A 20,639-nucleotide genomic window follows, 5' to 3' on the forward strand; every position below is an offset into this window, starting at 1 on the left:
ATGAAGGGCTGTTTTGTGACCCAGTATGTGATCTGTCTTGGAGAATGTTTCATGTGCACTCAAGAAGAAAGTATATTCTGTTGGTTTGGGATGCAGAGATCTAAATATATCTGTCAAGTCCATCTGATCCAGTGTATCATTCAGGGCCCTTGATTCTTTATTGATCCTGTGTCTAGATGATCTATCCAATGGTGTAAGTGGAGTATTAAAGTCCCCTGCAATTACCACATTCTTATTAATAAGGTTGCTTATGTCTGTGATTAATTGTTTTATATATTTGGGGGCTCCCGAATACGTTGCATAGACGTTTATAATTGTTAGCTCTTCCTGATGGATAGACCCTGTAATTATTATATAATGCCCTTCTTCATCTCTTGTTACAGCCTTTAACTTAAAGTCTAGTTTGTCTGATATAAGTATGGCTACCCCAGCTTTCTTTTGAATTCCAGTAGCATGATAGATAGTTCTCCATCCCCTCACTTTCAATCTGAAGGTGTCCTCAGGTCTAAAATGAGTCTCTTGCAGACAGCAAATAGATGGGTCTTGTATTTTTATCCATTCTGATACTCTATGTCTTTTGGTTGGAGCATTTAGTCCATTTACATTCAGTGTTATTATAGAAAGATATGGGTTTAGAGTCATTGTGATGTCTGTAGGCTTCATGCTTGTAGTGATGTCTCTGGTACTTTGTCTCACAGGATCCCCCTTAGGATCTCTTGTAGGGCTCGTTTAGTGGTGAGGAATTCCTTCAGTTTTTGTTTGTTTGGGAAGACCTTTATCTCTCCTTCTGTTCTGACAGACTTGCTGGATAAAGGATTCTCAGCTGCATATTTTTTTCTGTTCATCACATTGAAGATTTCCTGCCATTCCTTTCTGGCCTGCCAAGTTTCAGTAGATAGATCCATCACTAGTCTTATCGGTCTCCCTTTATATGTTAGAGCATGTTTATCCCTAGCTGCTTTCAGAATTTTCTCTTTATCCTTGTATTTTGCCAGTTTGACTATGATATGTCGTGCAGAAGATTGATTCAAGTTACATTAGAAGGGAGTTCTCTGTGCCTCTTGGATTTCAATGCCTTTTTCCTTCCCCAGATCAGGGAAGTTCTCAGCTATGATTTGTTCAAGTACACCTTCAGCACCTTTCCCTCTCTCTTCCTCTTCTGGAATACCAATTATGCATATATTATTGCGTTTAATTGTGTCACTTAGTTCTCTAATTCTCCCCTCATACTCCTGGATTTTTTTATCTCTCTGTTCTCAGCTTCCTCTTTTTCCATAATTTTATCTTCTAATTCACCTATTCTCTCCTCTGCCTCTTCAATCTGAGCTGTGGTCACCTCCATTTTATTTTGCAGCTCATTTATAGCATTTTTAGCTCCTCCTGACTGTTTCTTAGTCCCTTGATCTCTGTAGTAATAGATTCTCTGCTGTCCTCTATACTTTTTTCAAGCCCAGCGATTAATTTTATGACTGTTATCTTAAATTCATTTTCTGTTACATTGCTTAAATCGTTTTTGATCACTTCGTTAGCTGTTGCTACTTTCTGGAGTTTCTGTTGAGGAGAATTCTTCCATTTCGTCATTTTGGATAGTCCCTGGAGTGGTGCGGAACTGCAGGGCTCTTCCCCTGTGCTGTCTGGAGTAACTTGCGTTGGTGGGCAGGGCCGCAGTCAGACCTGATGTCTGTCCCCAGCCCACCGCTGGGGCCACAGTCAGACTGGTGTGTACCTTATCTTCCCCTCTCCCGGAGGCAGGACTCACTGTGGAGTGGTGTGGCCCCTGTCTGGGCTACTTGCACACTGCCAGGCTTGTGGTGCTGCTTTGATGGGATCTGACATATTAGCCGAGGTGGATCCATAAGGTGCACAGTGGCAGGAGGGGCAGACTCAGCTCGTTTTGCCTTCAGTGGTCCACTTTGGGAGGGGCCCTGTGGTGCCAGGAGGGAGGCAGACCTGTCGGAGGGATGGATCCACAGAAGCACAGCGTTGGGTGTTTGTGCGGTGCAAGCAAGTTCCATGACGGGAACTGGTTCCCTTTGGGATTTTGGCTGGGGGTGGGTGAGGGAGATGGCACTGGCAAGCACCTTTGTTCCCCGCCAAGCTGAGCCCTGTCCTCCGGGGCTCAACAACTCTCCCTCCCATTTTCCTCCAGCCCTCCTGCTCTCGGAGCAGAGCTGTTGACTTATAACATTCCAGATGTTAGGTCCCGCTGGCTGTCAGAATACACTCCGCCTGGCCCCTCCACTTTTGCAAGCCAGACTCGGGGGCTCTGCCTTGCCAGGTGGGCTGCCCCTCCACCACCCCAGCTCCCTCCCACCAGTCCATGGAGCACGCACCGCCTCTCCGCCCTTCCTACCCTCTTCTGTGGGCCTCTCATCTACGCTTGGCTCCGGAGAGTCTGCTCTGCTAGACTTCTGGCAGTTTTCTGGGTTATTTAGGCAGATGTGGGTGGAATCTAAGTGGTCAGCAGGACGCGGTGAGCCCAGCATCCTCCTGTGCCGCCATCTTCCTCACTCCAGCTTTCTTTTGATCTCCGATTGCATGATAAATGTTTTTCATCCCCTCATTTTCAATCTGCAGGTGTCTTTAGGTCTGTAATAAATCTCTTATAGGCAGCATATGCATGGGTCTGTGTGTGTGTGTGTGTGTGTGTGTGTGTGTGTGTGTGTGTGTGTGTGTGTTGTGTGTGTGATTAATCCACTCTGTCACCCTATGTCTCCCAGTTGGAGCATTTCGTCCATTTATGTTCCAACCACTTACTAATAGGTATGTATTCCCATTTTGTTACTTGTTTGGTGGTGGTTTTTGTAGTTGTTCTCTGGTCCTTCTTTTGCTCTTTTTCATGGTTTGCTGAGTTTGTTTAGTGATGTACATGGATTTCTTTCTCTTTATTTTTTGTATAGCTATTACTGTTTTTTGATTTGTGGTTACCATTAGGTGTGTGTGTAACACCTGCATATGGAAGTATATGTTAGGCTGATGGTTGCTTAATTCTAAACTCATTTTTTCTCCCTTCAGTGTTTCCACTTTGGGATCATATTTTATATCCTTTCATTTTGTGCTTCTCTTGACAGCGTTTTACAGGTATACTTAATTTTTTTGCTTTTTTAGCTCTTATTTTTCTTAGTCTTACTTATGTTTTCTGTTTTCCACTCACAGAGTCCCCCTTTTGGTCTTCTAAGTTTCTGCTAAAATATCAGCTGGTGATTTTATGGGGTTTCCTTTTTATGTACCTCTCTTCTCTTATAAGCTTTATAATTTCCTTTATCACTATTTTTGCTGTTTTATTTACTATGTGTCTTGGTGTGCACCTCCTTGGGTTGAATTTGTTGGGGGGGATCTCTGTGCCTCCTGAATCTGGATCTCTTTTTCCCTCCCCAGATTTGGGATGTTTTCAGCTATTACTTCTTCAGATACATTTTAGGGCCCATTTTCTCTCTCCTCTCCTTCTGGGATCCCTATAATGTGACTGTTACTATGTTTGATGTTGTCGCTGAGTTCTCAAGTCTGTTCTCATTATGCAGTATTTGTCTCTCACCTGTCAGCTTGATTACTTTCCATTACTCTGTTTTCCAGGTTACTGGTACATTTTTCTGCTTCTTGTAGCCTATATTTATTCCATCTGCTGTATTTTTACTTTTCATTTATGGAGTTCTTCATCTTTGATGTTATGTTTTTATCTCTTTGTCATGGGTCTCACTGATGTCCTCTACCCTTTTCTGGAGTCCAGTGAGTATCTTTATGATCATTACTTTAAATTCTCCATCAGGCTTATTACTTATTTCTGTTTTGCTTAGATCTCCTGCTGTGGTTTTGTCCTGTTCTTTCATTTGGGACATACTCCTCTATCACCTCATCTCATCTGTTTCTTTGTGTCTGTTTCTGTGTATTAGGAAAGCAGGTATGTATTCTGCTCTTGAAGGTAGTTGCTTTACAAAGAAGAGGTCCTGTGCCTTCCAGTGCGATATCTCCTGTTTGCTGGAACCTGGCACTTCAGGGGGGTCTCCTGTGTGTGTTGTTTGCATCCTATTTTTGTGTCTGAGTCACTTTTCCTTTCCGTCTAGATGTCTGCACTGACTCTGGCTGTTGTGGGCTATGCTTGCTCTCTGTGGTGTTAATGAGATCCATGCAGGCTGGCTCTGAAGGGGCATGATTGCAGTAGAGCTTGGGAGTGGGATGGTGCTGTTAGCAGAATATGCACTAAGACTCTAGCACAAGGCCGGATCCTCAAAGCACAGTGGTTGCCAAGGAGAAGCAGGGGTAGCAGTGGCTGGGGATGCAGTGGGCAGTGGCAGCTGCAGGGGACGTGGCTCCAGGGGTGGGGGGTGGGGAGGGTGCTCTGTGCAGTGCCCGGGCAGGGCACACACTCTTTATTAGCAAAATTTGCAGTGAGCTCACTGCCGAGGCCAACAGGCTTGGAGTGGGTGAGGCCTCAGGAGAATACATAGGTGGGGTGCACTGCTAGCAAGTTAGGTAGCAAGTGTCTGTGCAGTGCCGCCTCCCAAAGGTGGCCCTGTGTTTATGCTGGGGGTGGGGGAGGAAAATGGTGCCTGCCAGCTCCTTTGTTCCCTCATCCTGCTCTGAAATCAGAATAAACAGATCTTCTTCCCATTTGCCCTAGGTGTTGTGTGAACTGTTTCTTATATGTTGTCTCTTCTTCAAGCGTGGAGACCAGCTATCTTGCCCAGTGCTGAATCAGCTGACTTTTAAAGCTCCAGGCTCCAAGTTCACTGTTACACAAAGTCAGGGGATTCAGCCCTTCTGGTTTTCAAAGCCAGATGTTATGGGAATGTGTCTTCATGTGAGCTCTTTGGTGCTTTCCCCTCGTTGTGCCCACAAATCCCTCCCTCCTGTGGGCATCTCTTGATCACATTTATGCCCTTCCTAACCTCTCAGATGAAGCTTTTCTCTACATTTAGTTGTGGAGTTCTGCCAGTCTTCGGGTTGCTCTCTGATTTATTTATATGGATGTGAGTGATATCTAATTGTAATTGTGGGATAGGGTAAGCTCAGGGTCCTCCTACTCTGCCATCTTTCCAAGCTCCCAGCACACAGTTTTGAAACTGTTACTTTAAATTAATTTTCAGAAGTGGATATTCTCCAATACAACTCATTGACAACAACTCATTGATACCACCTTTATCCTTGAGCCTAGACATCATATTTTATCTTTCCTTATATGAACAAGTTGAAAATGTGGTAAGGAAACTGGTGCAGGTGTGCTGGACATACACACAGTTGCCAATCTATGAAAAGCATTGTCTGAGTTTCCTGGCAGTGAGCAGGCTGTCCTGCCACCGCCCCTCTGTCAAACATAGTCTAAGTCAGAGACACCTTATGGTGGAAGAAGCATGCTTCGAGTTGTGTTTTGGTCAAAATCTGTTAGAACCAGGCTTTTATGGCAACCTTCCAGCTATTGTTGAGAGACAGATTGCACCAGAGGGCCTTTTTAATCAAAGTGTTCTCTTGCCAAGTGACAGAGTTGACTTATTTTTATAAAGTGAGAAGTTATTTTATCATTTATTAACAAGGAAAATACACAATGTCATTTTTCAATTTTTTGAATGTGTCCAAGAAGACTTGTGGCTGTCCATCACCAGCATTGCAGATAAGTAGCTACATTTTTCAGAAAGCAGCTTGCTCTTTGGGATTGCTTCTTACTTTCTGCAGCCTTACCCCATGCCTAGTGAAATATGATGACCATGTGGACAAGCTCTGGAAGGCAGAATTCCACACAGGAAATAGTATATGTAGGCTGTGGCCAGTTCATCACCAGTATCATGAGCCATGCCATAGGTATCACTTTACCTTGAGGTCATGGTGCTCTTTTGGTGGATTGTGAGCAGGGGAATAGCACAAATTTGACTGACAAAATCTGAGCTCACTTGGAAATATCCCTGTGCCTACTGTACCAACTCACTGATTCTCTATCAGGTGAGATCCTGGCTGAGATGCTGTGTTTCGGGAAGTGGAATTGCAGGAACGGTTTTGGAGTGAAAGTTGTAGGGGATGAAATGGAGAAAGCAAAGCAAGGTGGGGATCCTTCCAGATCTGTAGCCTGTATCTGTACTCTTGTCATGGTTCATTTCTGTTGGAGGAGGCACTGCCGGGAGGTATTTCTGGAAACTTAAATTCTCTAGTCTTCCCAATGAGTTTGTTTCTAAATACTTGCTGCTTTCAACTAGCTAAAGGTGACTTTATCCTCTGCAGCTATGAAGCTTGACTGGTACGCTTCCCCTTTCTCTTCTCTCAGCTTAATTATTTCTTCTTTAGGGAACTTTGACCTTCCTGATAGTGGCAGTTCAGCCTATGATAGATGTTCATAGCTCCAGAGGGGCTTTCTTTGCAGTGCTCGTAATAAGTGCAATCGTACACTTATTTATGGGGTTATTTAATAACCACTCCTGTCCTTCACTAGACTGTACATTGAGTGAGGGTGGGAAGCTGGCACTGCTGGTGTCCCCAGTGCTTAGCACAGTGTATGGAACACAGGAAGCACTGAATAAGGCATTTTGGAACATCTTTAGACAACGAATACATGAATAAATGAAGACTCCCAGTTTCTCTTTGTCTCCAGGATTGTCATAGATTCCAGGACATAGAAGTCAACCGACACCATGGGGATGGCTTTTTGGTGTTACTGCTCTGGGAGAAGAGACCCATTTGTCCATGTCTCTAAGTGTGTATTTCTAAATAGTTTGTTCTTCTGCTGGTTTTTAGACTCTCTCTGGCTTATGTTTTTTTTTTTTTTTTTAACACTCATTTTATTTTTGGAACTGTAGTTGTCTAACCAGGACTTCTCAGTTCCTATCTGGTGTGTGCTTTGGGACAGGTTGTAGCCCAAGGTGCTAAAAAGGAAAACCACATTTGTCACTGGGCTCTGGCACCTGCACACTCTGCCTTTTCAGAGGCAACATTTCACTCTTCAAGGCTGGGTATTCCATAGATGTGGGCAGAACCTAGGTTCAGCAGCACTAGCATGGTATTCAGAATACCACATCTGTGGAGAAAGCTGTGCTCTGCCACTTACCTGAGGGTGACCTTGACAGGAGACCTAATCTCTCTGGAACTCAGCTCCTTCATTTATAAAATGTGGATGAAGGTGCTTGCCACATAATATCACTGGAAGAATTGCATTAGAAAATACCAGGGAAGTGTGTGGTCCAAAGTAAACGCTCGCCAAATCTTTGTACCTCTCTTTGTTCTTTCCCTTCCCCCTCTTTCTGCAAGTGCCTACACTGAAGAGATAAAGAGGAGGTCACCCATAAAGAATGTTGTCCAGGCTAGACCCCAGAACCATTGGATGAATTAACGAGTGAGTGCCTAAGGAAGGACTGAATGAATGAGGGTGTGACCCACACTATCTGTTGCTAGGGGACGTCTGAAAAGTAAAGGTCATAGCTGAGACAGTAATTATTTAGTGAATGCCTAAAGGGCTAGACTTTGTGGCAGATACTTCACAGATATTATCTGACTTAATCGTCACAACCTTCTTTAAGAGAGGTACCATTATCACCATTTTATAAAGAAGGGAAGGAAAGCTCAGTGAGATTGCCACATAGCAGCAATGCCATGACTAGTAGGTGGTTTTACTAAGTTTCTTGAAAACAGGAGGGCGAAGGTATGTATATTCATATGTGTGCATGTGTGTGTGCTATTTATCTGAGTCCCAAGAAAACAGTAGGCACTCATGACATGATTGAGCAATTAATAAATGACTTTAAATGTTTCTGGTAATTAGAAGGGTAAAGATAGGTACAGTGAAGGGTAGAACAGGTAAAGTGGTTTGACATTGTGGCCTTGAGAAATGGAAGTCAAGGTCAGTTTACAGAAGGCTATACAACCTTTTCATTGTATAGGGAAAAGAACTGGGCTGAGGGCCCTGGGTGAGGTTGGAAGGTAGAGTGATACTGGGAGCCAGTGCTGTGAGGCTTCGTGTGCACAGAGTGTCTTGGTGAAGTCCCTATGCACGTATGGAAGTCTCTGCAGAGAGGTCATGTCTAGGATGAAATTAATTGCTTGGTTCAGAATGGTTTCCCCAATGAGACACTAACAAAAGGAAGAACTCTGTGCCTCAGTCTCAGGTCCTTATCTCAGGTAAAGAAACCTTACAAGGGAAAAGGTTCCATAGTCAAATCGGTTTGAGAACTATATGTAGTACTGATATTGGTACCAGTGTATTAATAGTATATAACATAATTAATGGTATATAATAGATGATTATAATTTTGCGATTTAGTTATGCATATGTAAATATGTACATAATTATACAATATATAGTTATAATTATAGAATATATACTATTTTACTGTATACTATATGTGCTTGCATGTTTATATATGATATATATTAGGACTTGTTAAGAACTCTCTTGAAAGAGAAAATCAGAAAATCTGGCAATAATGGGCAGCCATTCTTGCATTGACATGGTTGGTTGGAGCAGAGGGGCAGTTTTCCCTCTGGACCTGGCATGCGTTTTTCTTTTTCACTGCAGGCCCCATCTAGGTAGTTATGCACATTCTACCTGCCTTACGTCTGCAGGCATTTGAATTTGGCTTTGAACGACATGTCCTGTGACATGTTCCCCTCACCCTCCACTCAGGGCACTTCATAATACGGCAAGGATGTGCTCTGGGGGTACAGAGGATGGTAGGATCACAGTCCACTGGGGAAGTCAAGGATGGCATCACTGACAAATAACTCTGGACCTTGGGAGTGGGAGCTTCCTCTAGATTTCCGTGGTCTCAGATATGGGAGGAGGGATGGAGCTCCAGGGAACAGGAGCTGCAGGAGCAACAGCATGGAGATGGGAATGCTCACCGTGTGTTTGGGAACACCGAGACATGGGACTCATGTTGGCCGACTGGGGGATGTGAGGATGAAAACCAATCACTGAGGACCTTGGACTTGAGTTTAATTCAATTTGTTTTACTTAATTCTCTCTGAGCCTTTTCTATCCCTGGCTCTGCACTAGAATATGAACACAGGCATGAGTGAGACGAAACCTTTACCTGAGACTTTTGTCCATAGTATGGTAGTTTAGAAGCTGGTTTTTGTACGTGTGTGTAAGTTTTTGCCATGGACCCTCTATCATGTTAATGCAATATGAAGCCCTGTACTCAGGCCTGATAAACCCAGACTTTTTCAATTTACAGAATGGAGCTCATTTGCTCTGAGGACAGGGAGCCCCTAAAGCTCCAGGGCTGGTGTAGAAAGGGTAGGTTCCCAGAAGTCTGTAGCCTGTTGGTGTGGGAGGCCACCTGCCAGTGGAGCTTCAGCAGGCACAAGGTCTGAGGAGGGAAGCCAGGAAGCAGGTGGCTGTGGTGCTGAGGGATGAGGAGATGCCTTTGAAAGAGATGAGAGGGAGTAGACACAGAAGGCAGATGAAGAATCTCTCAGATGCAAGAACATGGGCCATACTGCTTTGGGAATAAGGGAGTGGGGGAAGTAAGGGCTCTGGTAGTGAGCTGCTATATTAGGCTCCAGGGAAGCCCAAGGATGGGGCATCAGGGGTGGGGTGTGTGGACAGACAGACAGACAGGCAAAGCCTTTTTAGGCTGAGATGTAATACAAAAATATCACTCAGTGCAGTAAACATGCTGTCTTAACATCAGGCAGAAGAACTCCTCTTAGGATGTGAATGATCTGTATTTGGGAGAAGGTGGTTGTGAACTGTTTGGGGCAGAAGGATGGGCATGGATTTTGGCAGGAAGCTGCTTTTCAAAGAGGAAAAGATGTGGAAATCCTCTCTTAATTCCGAGAAGGGTGAATGGGGAGGAGACGAGGAGGAAAGGGAAGGGTGGGGTGGGCAGGTAGGCAGGTGGCACAGGGCTGGAGGAGGGTAGCCACTGCCTATTGTGATATGTGAAGGTTACTGTGTCATGTGCAGCGTGGCTCATCCTCACGACCCCAACACTTATAAGAAAACTTTTCTTGAATTTTTCCTCCTCCTCTCTGAGACCAAAGGGTAGGCTTCACCCCTGGGTCAGGTCAATATGAAACAGGAGGGAAGGGCAGCTATAACTATAACTCACAGAACCTGGAGAAGTTCTCTGGCTCTCCAGCAGCTCTGGGTGGGGAGAGGAGCCCGTCCTCAGTGGGCTTATGGACCAAGGCGGCACCTGGGTATGAGGCAAGGTCAGCATGGAGGAGCAAGAAGGAATGGGCTAGGAAACAGATCTGTGTTGAGTCCCACCTGCCCTCTGGCAATGCCTATAGCTCCTCTGAATCTCCCCTTCTTCATGTTACTAGTGAGAACTGCCTGCTTCAAGGATTAATGAAGACCACACACACTGGGCTCCAGCACTTTGTAGGCACTCAGTAGGTACATGAGGATTGTCTTTGTGTTGGTCTCCAGTAGCAATGCTGCTGAGTTGTGTTCTGGTGTAACAGTTTGCCCTGACGGAGGCCTGAATGGGGCCAGCTCACGTCACCACCCCTCATGTCCCACACCCCTCTCTTCCCCATGCAAGGATTTCAGACAGAGCCCCAGAGAATGTTGACCTGGCTGTGCCATTCTCAGCGTCTCATCAAATAGTCTGAAGGATAAAAACTCTCAGAGGTCATCTTTACTGTGAAATTCTAAAATCATATTTATTGACCAATTCACAGAAAGTGTCGTAACGACCACCAGCATGAATCAGTTTGTAGGCATTTACAAGTCAAGGCTGAAAATAAATATCTGTCTGTGTCGAATAGGCATTTAACAAATTACTTGGAAACTGCAAGAATCTTAACTGTTAGAAATTCAAAGTTTGTGACTCAAACATGGGTAAAATCATGGGAAGAAGCCCAACAGATTCCTGTGGTGGCTCTTATTTTCTTCCTATATCTTTATGTACATAGAGATCCTCAGTGCCCTTCACTCTGCATCAGCCTGGAGTGGACAGGACAGCTCATAGGGCAGGGCTGAGAGGTGTGGGGAGGGGAAGGGGCATTTTCTCTGATCATCTGCGATTGGGCAACCTGATTCATTGAGCAAGATGACAATGTACTCTCCTGAAATTAAATTCAACATTCTATAAACGCTTAAGTCCTCCTAACAAGATAGTCCAAAGTTTGCATTGTATCACATCATACACAGTAGTATATTTAGCAAATAAGTACATTTTCTAGACTAAAAGAATTCATTTTTTGAGGCAGCTAGATGAGCTCAGAAGTCTGACATGTGCCAGATACACACTGGCCCACCCTGGAGGTGGCATCTCCTGATATGGGTGATGGGAAAGGCTGAGAGAAGAAATCACTAGACCTTTTAGACTGACACAGCCCAGAATGGTTCCATTGAGTTCCAGAATTGTGCCCAAAGTTGGCAAAACCCAACAGCATTGCACCAAGTATTTAGGAAATGGCAGAAGCAATACGAGGGGAGCCCCCAGCCCTGTTCCCTCTAGAAATAGCTTGTTAGGTGTTATGCAGATGAGGTCTAAGTGATACAGACCCACTGTGTGCAGCATCCTAAGTGAAATAGACCCACTATGTGCATCATCCTAAGTGATACAATCCCACTATGTACAGCATCCTGGCAAAAGCCAGACCCAGTGCCTGAAGCTGGCTGGACATTGCTCTGAATCTCTGAATTCTTAAAGGCTTCTTCTTAGCTAGATTGTGATGGTCTAGAGGGGGATGTAGCCAGCCTGATTCTCTATGGTTCATTTATTTGGGGTATAGTGAGTACCGAGTGTTTACCAAGTAGTGATAAGCTGGACTTTCCATTTCCCAGTGCTTACCAAACTCCTACTATGTGCCAGGCACTGTTCCCAGTGCTTTGAGAGCTAAAAGTAAATGAGGATAATAAGAAAAAGTATAACATCCAAACCTGTGCTTCTAAGGAATTGAAAATATCTTAGGACCATTGACATCTTTATTCTCTTACTTATTTGTGCATTGTGTGTGTGTGTGTGTGTGTGTGTGTGTGTGTGTGTGTATGTATACACATATGCCACACATAATTGGCTGTCCTTAGTCTACTTATCTCTGATAACTCATATTTAACACATTAATTTTCCAAAGAATGCCCCACCAAGTCATTCTCAATCTTACCTTATTGACAGTGTTCATGCCAACAACATAACACAACCAACTCTAATACCTACAGATTTCTTTGAAAACAACCAAATTCTACATGCAGTTTCTTTTCTAAATTTACTGGCTGGTTTTATTCAATTTCCTTCCAAGCTGTCCAGCTCAGGGCATCAACAACTTTTTCTGGAAGCCACCAAGGTCAGGCTGGAAGCACTCAGGTGGATTGCTCCATCATGACTAGTTCAATTAAGAATGAAATCCTCGAACAGGTCTGACTTCAGAGGCATTGGTTTGACTGCCTCTGTGGTCACACAGCCAGCCTTCCCCCTAGGTTGCTGAAACTTGGATAGAGCCTTTCAGTCCAGAGAAATGCTCTGGCTTCCCAGATGAGGGTGTTCCTGTTCTGTCACTGTTCTCCAACTTTCCCTGTCCCTAACTCTGAGTCAGCTTTCTCCTCAGTCTCTCTTTCCTTGCCTTTTGAGTGATCAGCCCTGGGTTATCAAGTCTAACTTCCTAATTTCCAAAAAACTTTTGCCTTATTTCCACCACTTGAAGTTTACAAGTGAAGATGTGCATGGCCTCTTCTGAATCCTGCACATCAGCAGTTCCTTTGCAGCCAAGGGAGGAGCTCATGGGTGGGTTCCACATTGCCCAGGATGGATGGTCTGGTGTTCTGCAGGGTTGTGCACATTATATTCCTATCTGTGACCCACAGGCCCAAGTGGAGCCCCTTGTCACTGAGGCCCTAATGAATCCTTCCCCTCCCTTTTTCACAAGGCATGGACTCTAGCTGAGACCCATGGTTCATTCTCTGCTCCTGCAAATAGACACAATCTATGGGCTCCTTTCTCCGATAGCTCTTTCTGCTGGGGAAAAGTACCCTTCCCATGTGTGTGTGTGTATGTGTCCCATTTCTGTTTTGAAATGCTCAGGAAAAAGGGTCTGGGCAACAGAGATGCATTTTAATTTCCAGATAAAAGCAAACAGATGTTAAAGCCGGCATGTTTCTATTGCCTGTGATTAATATACACTGTCTGTGTTTTGGCTCTTCTCATGTCTGTTGCCCTCTTTTCATTAGTCTGTTGGGGACTGAGCTTCATCTTGACAGATCTCCTCTGCAGTGAACCTGGTAAAAGGGACTGCAAAGCAGTGCAGGACTAGGGTCATTAACAGATGAGGGCTTCCTTTCCTCAGTCGGGATGCTGCCTAGGACCTAGCGGGTGGACCTAGTGGGCCCATCAAGGCTCCTCTAACCCTATTCTCTGTTTAGGGGCACCTTTTACTGGTTATAGACAGGTTATAGCCATCCAAACAACCCCACTCCTGTTCTTTTTTTCTACCCCTCTATGCACTTCCACTCCTCCTTGGTCTGATTTTATGAAAGACCCCAACCTATATACTAAGAAGATGGAGGAGTCTATTTCCATTGAAGCGTCTTAATTTTTCACATCCTTTGCTGAGGTCAGGTGATCTCTGTTACTGCATTTAATTCACCATTTATCAAGCTCATGCTGTGGGCTAGGTGCTGTGCTAGGCATCCATGGTGCTGTGACAAGTAAGTGACCTTTCTTGTCATGAGAGGAGTCTGTGATAGCAGAGGCAAGAGCTGAGGGGGCATACAGCCTCACAAAATCATGTTTTCTGGGACTTGGTCAGTGTCCCTATTGGGGCCTGAGCACTGTGGTTCCATCTTATTCAGTCGACCATTATCAAGGAGAACTCTGGACAAATATCTCCTCAGTGGTTCAGAGGTAGCAGCTCCTGTCTGCTGCTCAGAACTCGCTGGAGTTGGAACCCAGTTCTCTCCACTGTTTCTGATAAATGCAAATGGCTGGCATGGCCCACACAACGACACACCCAGCCTTCCCAGTGAGCTCCTCTCATACTTACTCTCCCTGCCTGGTGTTCTGGCTGGATCAGAGCTCTGGATCCTTCTGTCTGACTGTACACAGATCTAAGCTTGCCAGTGAAAACAGAACTACTTGAAGCCTTTCCACCCATGTCCTTCCATCCCATTCTTTGTCCTTTTGTCCCACAGGGGACTTCATAATAAGTGACTTCACTTCAGGGAAACAAAATTGTCTTAAGGTCTTGGGAGAGAGATGTCACATCAGAGAATTCACAAAGAGAGGCCAGGCTGTAAAGAAAGTTCTTCTAGACCTAAGTGACGTGGATACGTCTTGCGATTGCTCCCCGCCATGCCTCTCACAAACAACTGGAAAACTCTACTGGTTCTTTTTAGTGTAATCTAATGTGTTAGCAATGGTTGCTCTTGATATGATCACTGTAGTCTCAGGGGATTGGTTGGGCATTTAATCAGAAGATGTTTCCACAAACTGGGCTAGAGATATCCTTTAGGGCATTTGGGAAGATTCAGTAAGGACATGGCTGATGGTACCAGGAATGTGCCTCTGATCAAGAGGGAAGTGGGTTCTTAGGAACTAAGCAGCAGGGGCATGTTATCCATGACCGCATGTCTGGGTTCCCTTCCAGCCCATTCCTCCTCTGAACTTCTACCCCAAGACCCAGTGCCCAGGTCCTCTGACTTTTAGTGTCAGGAATCCTTCTATGAGGAGATTCTGCACCACATGTAGGTGTAAATGACCGATAGAGTGCCAACTAATTTCTCCCAAAAAAGTTGTAGACCTTTACAGAGTTTAAGCCATGAATCAAAAACCTAAATCAATAATCAGCAGACCTCAGGCTTCTGAGAGGTGGGGGAAAAGGGAATTGGTGGAGATTGGCACATTTGCAGGCCTTAGAGATGCCAAGGCCAACACAGATTATGTCTGTAGAAAATGCTGCAGGTTTGTTTTGGGTTTTGCTTCCTACATTTAGTATCCTCCACAATCAGTTACTGCCCTTCCAAGAAAAGCCATTCATTCTCTGTCCAATTTTATGTTTGGATTGTGATGCTGCATGCCCTGGTCCCATTACATATGGAGCAGCACTGCAGTAATCTGGCAGTGTCTTTAGATGACCCAACTCCACTATATAGGCCCTGGTGGCTCCACAGCATAGAGGCTGTGTGGGGGCCAGTTCTCCTGGAGATGTAAGGACACTGCTACGGTTTAATCATTTCCCCTAAAATATGGCCCTTCAGGGGGCTGCTTATCTATGGGACTCTGGAAGGCAGCCTCCCTAGGGATAGGTGACCTCACTGTAGCCTCTCCTGGACTGTGTCTCTCTCAGGATGAAAGGGGTCAGACCAGCAGGAGGAGGCTCCTGCCCCATGGGAGGAGTGGAGTTGGTACTAGGCTTAAGGTTCCTTGAAATCACTGATTCAAGGGACTATGGACTAGAGTCTAGAGGGCCCTGGAGGCTTCATGGGGGAAGTCTCCTTTAGCCCCCTGGCTTCTACACTTGTGATTGAGTCTCTCATCCTGTTAGTCCTCCTTTCCCAGTGCCGTGGAAGTCACTGTCATGCTCTATATCAGTAGTTTTCAAACCTTAGTGTGCATCAGGATCAGAGAGCCTTAAAACATAAACAGCTGGGCTCTACCCGTGGTTTGTGGTGTAGTAGCTCTCAGGTGGATCCCAAGATTTTGCATTTCTCATTCATCCTCAGGTGATGCTCTAGTCCAGGGATGCACCTTGAGGACCTCTGCTCTACAGTGTCCTGTGGCCCCTTATCTGGTCCTGAAAGGTTAGGCCCTTCTTCCCTCCTCAGCTCTGACTTCAGGCCTCAGGGATACTCCCTCACATCAGGCTTTTCATGCCTTTGGAACTTGGCACATACCAGCCTCTGTACCTGGGTTACTTTCCAGGTATTCATGCTTAAGAATTCATCCTGTTGTTCATACTTAAGAACTTCCTTTGGCCTAGTTTCGAACCTCAGATCAACGGCCACGTGATATCTACCTGATGGACAGGGTGACTGGCTTTCATCCATACGTGACCTGGGTCAGGTTGGGGCATTGCCTGCTTCCCTAGAGATCTCCTCCTCTCTTACCTTGGCAATGTGTGTCAGGGCTCTCAGAATCACACCTACCATCTAACTTAGGATGGAGAACTGCAAAAGCAAGTTACCCACATCCCCCAACTGCAAACTTCTGTCTGCATCTCAACTTCCCAACTGCTCTCAGACAGCCTCCAGCATTGCAAGGGAAGCATGCCAACAGCTCATGAGACCGGGAGACCCTCCTGGGCAGGGCCGTGCCTCATTCATTCACCATCCCCTGTTTCTGGCACAGGGCCTGGCACACCATGGGTGCTCAACAAGGATTTGCTGAACTACACTGAACATAGCTGCAAACACAGAATCCCATCTGTTCGCTAATGGCATCCAGGGAATGTTTGATTGCTTTCTGGGGTGCTGGTGGAGGTAACTTCTTGTGTCTCTTTGTGTCTTCCTGGGAGAGAGTCAAGTTCGACATCTAGCCCATAGCCCTTATAAAGCCAACACTCCTTTGTAGTTGGTGCCAAATGGAAAACTAGAGCAAGATCTATAAAGTAGGTACAGAATAAATTCATAAAGTAAATAAAGGCAGGGAAATGAAGGTCTGGAGTAGACTTCAAAACTTTGCTCATTTCCTTTGCCTAGAGTAGGGCAGCAGAAAGTGATTACATGAAAATTAAATTGTGCCAAGGGCTTTGGCTTGTCAGCCTCGATAAAAGTCTGATGCAGATAGAGGATCCTATACCATCCATAGCCCTCCAAAGTATTTGTCAGGGGCTTTGGAGATCCCCCAAAGGCCTGAGAATGATTGTACCTAAAAATCATCTACTTTTCACTCATAAATTATTTCAAAGAATTAAACTCACTCCCTCAATTTTTTTGTAAAACTGATTTGGTTAATTTCAATGAGAGTATGGTTAAAAAGTCCCCTTTTCTTCCTCTTGCTAATATTGAATCATAGAGCCAAGTAGACTGCTAATTTTGAAATGTGCTGGGTAGGGCTTTCTACTGATTATGTTGCTATTGATTCAGTCAACAGTCTTTAGGATCATTTTTAGAGCAATGGCATGAGCAGGGCTAAAATGGAAATCAGTCTGAGATAATGAACACTCCTGCTTAGAAATCATTACGGGCTGAGTCGTGTAGGGAAGGTGCTGCTCCTGAGAGTTGACCCTGAGCTCTGGGGGGTTAGCGCTCAGTGGTCAGTCAGTTCCTGGACCCAGAGCTTGGAGTTCTCGATGAATGATGAATGATTGCCTGTGTTTGGGTCAATTCCACCAGTAACAGGTGTTTTTTGTTTTTGTTTTGTTTTGTTTTTTGGTTGTTGTCATTTCTTCGCTGGGACATGGGCATTTAAAACCGCTTAATTAAGGGCTATGGAGTTGCTGTTCATTTTGGAGGCAAAGGCCCCTGGGTAGTTGAAAGAAGGGTCTAAGATAGCAATTTTCTTTTCCTTGGCAAATGGAGGACTGCTTTTCATGAACGTATGGTAAAGGTGTGTAAGTTAAAGCCCACAGACCACATCTGGCTGGCTGCTGGGTTTTGTATAGCCCATGGGCTCAGAAGAGTTTTTCAATTTTTAAAAGGTTGAAAGTAAAAAAAAAAAAAGTAATAAAATTTCATGATATGTAAAAATATGAATTCAAATGGTCTGCTTTTTTAGTATTCATAAATAATTTTCTTTGGAACATACCATATCCACTGGTTTATGTATTGTCTGTGGCTTGTTTCATGTTATGGTGGAAGAGTTGAATACTTGCAGCAGAGACAATATGGCCTTGCAAAGTACAAAATATTTACTATCTGGCTCTTTACAGATAGAGTTTGCTGATATCTGCTGTATGTACAGGCACGGAGGACATTGCTTCCCACCAGGAGCCCTCTCCCTGGAGGGTCCATGTCCACAAGGTACAGCTCTTGTTACCTGCATAGATGTGTGGTCTAAACTTTGCTCGATAGGATGATGGAGAACATTCAAGAAAGTGGTAATGAACTAAGATCCCACTAAAATCAAATTTTTGTTATCTACATAAATTTGGGCCTTGGTCAGACTTAAAGGATTTGATTAACTTACTAGAATATACTTTCAGTATTCTTTAAGACAGGTGACCAACTGGTTGATTCCTTTACTCCATTGAGGCAACTCAGTCTATACTGGCTTTTTCCATTTCAACCTCCTCTTCCTCCCTGTCACCTGAATCACTTGAGAGGTTTTAGCCTATTTTCCAGCTCCAGAGAACAGAATCTGGTCATCCTCTTGGCAAGATAAACAATGGTCTGGCCTGTGGCCAGATTGGTCAGCTGTTCCTCTGGGGTCTGAGCCTGCATCTGCTGCTGCTGCTGTTTAGATGCCAGGCTGCATGGTGTCTGGGCCATCTGGGAGTTCTGGTTCCCTGATACCAGCATATGGAGTCTGGAAAATGCTGGGCTGATTAGTGACATTTTTCACTCATAATTAGAATATCTGGTAGAGGGCAAGTGACATTACTTGCCACTCACCTGAATACCACCTGATACTTTTGCTCCTTTTATATAACCACTCCTCCTTGTTCTCATCCATGGTGATGAGTGGGGCATGGGATGTGATAAACATCTGTTGACCTAGCAGCATCAAGTGTCTCACTTGTGGAGCTGATATGCAGTGTGACCTCCTACAATAGGAGCTGATGGAGAGGGTCCTGATGTGTTGTTGCCCTCTGTCAATCTAGTCACAGATGATTGAACTCTGCTACCCTAGCCAAATGCCACTTTGACCTGCTTCTCCCATACCCTCCCTGATGTATGCCCCAAATAGCTCACTCAACCCTGAGTAAGTGATGCAGAAATTGGAGACAGCCACAGGGCATGAGGAACACCTTCCCACCCCAACCAATCCGAACATACTGAGCAAGGTGCTCTTACGAAAACCAGGCTTAATGTTTTAAACGGAAATCCAATTAAAAAGAATTCGTTGTGATGAGCACTGGAAGTGGTATGTAAGTGATGAATCACTAAATTCTCCTGAAGCTAATATTACACTAAATGCTAACTACCTAGAATTTATATAAAAACTTGAAACAGTAAAAACAAATTATCTTATGAATAACAAAAGTTAGTTTTAAACCATAAATTTGGCTTTTACTGCCATAATTTTGGGAGAATTCTGTTAGCTCCTAAATGCCCAACGGGAGAATTTTTTAAGGGAATTGGGAGGGCTAAGCAGCGTTACCTATTTTCTCCTTGTAGACGTGCAGACAGCCTGATAGAAAAGGGTTTTTTTTTTTTGGTTGGGAGAATTCACAAATGTGTCTATTTCCATTCAATGAATATAAAATTCCAAACTTCTCCCTTCATTTTTCCCTAAGAAGGAAAAAACAAGAGCACTTGTGATTGTGTTCCTCTTCTTCCTGTGACTTGTCTCCCCACTCTATGTCGGTCTCTTGTATAATTTCTATGCCTATTTGTTTCTCCTTTGCAACTTTTATGTCTCTGAGGGGGAGGAGCTCATCTCACTCAGCTTTATCATTTCCCATCATTGCTGGATGAGTGCTTAGCACACAGTAGGTCCTCAGCAATGCCTGTTAGCTGCATAAGTATGAATATAAGTAGAAGCAGGGTGGTGGGCACTGGACCAAGAGTGGAAGGTGGGGAGTCTAGTCTTGTCTATGCCTCTGAATGACTCTGAACAAGATGTTCAATCTCTGAACCTCAGTTTACTCGTAAGGGAAATGTTCCTGACAATAGATATCCCAACTCCCTGATATAATTATTGTGAGGCTCAAAGGAGGGAACAGATCTGCAAAAACCACTTTCAGTGGTGGAAAAAGCCACTTAAGGTAGTTTTCTTGAATCAGAATTTTGCAAAGGCCTATCACGGATCCTCACTGGGTGGAAGACACTGATGATGGTCCCCCTTATGCTCTGTTTTGGTGACATGGTGAATAAAATGAACAGATTCTCTTCTTTTGAACCTGAATGCCATTGTGACTAGGGGCCAGCTCTGTGCCTATGCCAATATGGGATGGGGTAGGGACTGCGGGAGGATGGGGACAGATTGTACATACTGAGGACAAAGCCAGAGACATTCAAAACAAAGATGGTCTCAGAGTCTCGTGGAAGTCCTAGAATGGCCCTGTTTCTTGCCTGCTATTCTCTTGGTCACAAAAGAGCACAGATGAGTTACTATAGCAACAGTTCTTGTCATGAGGTGTCCACATTAGGATGGAGGTGGAAAAGATTTTCTTATTAAAATAAGAAGAAAGAAAGAAATTTGGTTTTCAGATCTATTTGCCCTCCACCCAAAGTGTTGCTCCTTTTATGAGAATAAAGCAGCGGCTGTTACTATCACAGATATGCTTCTAATTCCTAGCATTCAGATCTCCAAACTTTTCATTTTAGATCCAGCTCAGTTCATGCTTGTCCTAATACATCCAAGAGGAGTATATTTTTTTAAGAGGAAAAACAGTGTGAGACGGGTGATGAGGGACCCTAAGACTAGATGCTGAGAGCCTTCTTAACCTCTGGCTCAGGAGACGCCATTCACCCCTGTCCCCCAGATCTGTGCCCACCATGACGCCTAGCTGCTCATCTCATCAGCCTTTCCTTCTGGTCCCTGGCTGCAGGCTTGTCATGCTGTTGCCTGGGGCAGTGTCTCTGTGGCATGCTCCCTGGTTTCTGCAATGTCCTGTGGTGGCAGCCCCCAGCAGGGCACCAAGGCAGGTAGGTTTGCAGATAGCTTTGG

The sequence above is a fragment of the Panthera pardus genome, unplaced genomic scaffold (assembly GCF_024362965.1).
Source record: "Panthera pardus isolate Hobbes unplaced genomic scaffold, ASM2436296v1 HiC_scaffold_16, whole genome shotgun sequence".
NCBI classification, from domain to species: domain Eukaryota; kingdom Metazoa; phylum Chordata; class Mammalia; order Carnivora; family Felidae; genus Panthera; species Panthera pardus.